Here is a 380-nt window from a genome sequence, read left to right on the forward strand (position 1 = left end):
CTACTTCGGCTCTAATGCTCCATTTCATGTTAAATGCTCTCTTCTGAAGGTTTGCAGAAGTCCTCATTGCTGGCTTTTTTTTTTTTCCTTTTTTTCCTACCATACTTTTTATGTTGTTTGATTATGGAGTAAAGCCAGAATCTTCTCTGTTGTTTGCTCTGCTGCTTGCCACAGATAATAAGTGGTGCCACATATTGATTGTTACTTTTAAACAGAATCAGTGAGAGTTCCTGGCAGGGCAAAAACCTTGATTACATTAACTCCATTGTCTAGTCATTTTAGCAAGGCAAGTCATAGTTAAAACGCATTATTTGAAGTGAAAAAAATTTAGAAGTCCCTGTTATAAAATGTATTGCAGAATTAACTGGACAATAATCATA

The sequence above is a fragment of the Heliangelus exortis genome, chromosome 6 (genome assembly GCF_036169615.1).
Source record: "Heliangelus exortis chromosome 6, bHelExo1.hap1, whole genome shotgun sequence".
NCBI lineage: Eukaryota > Metazoa > Chordata > Aves > Apodiformes > Trochilidae > Heliangelus > Heliangelus exortis.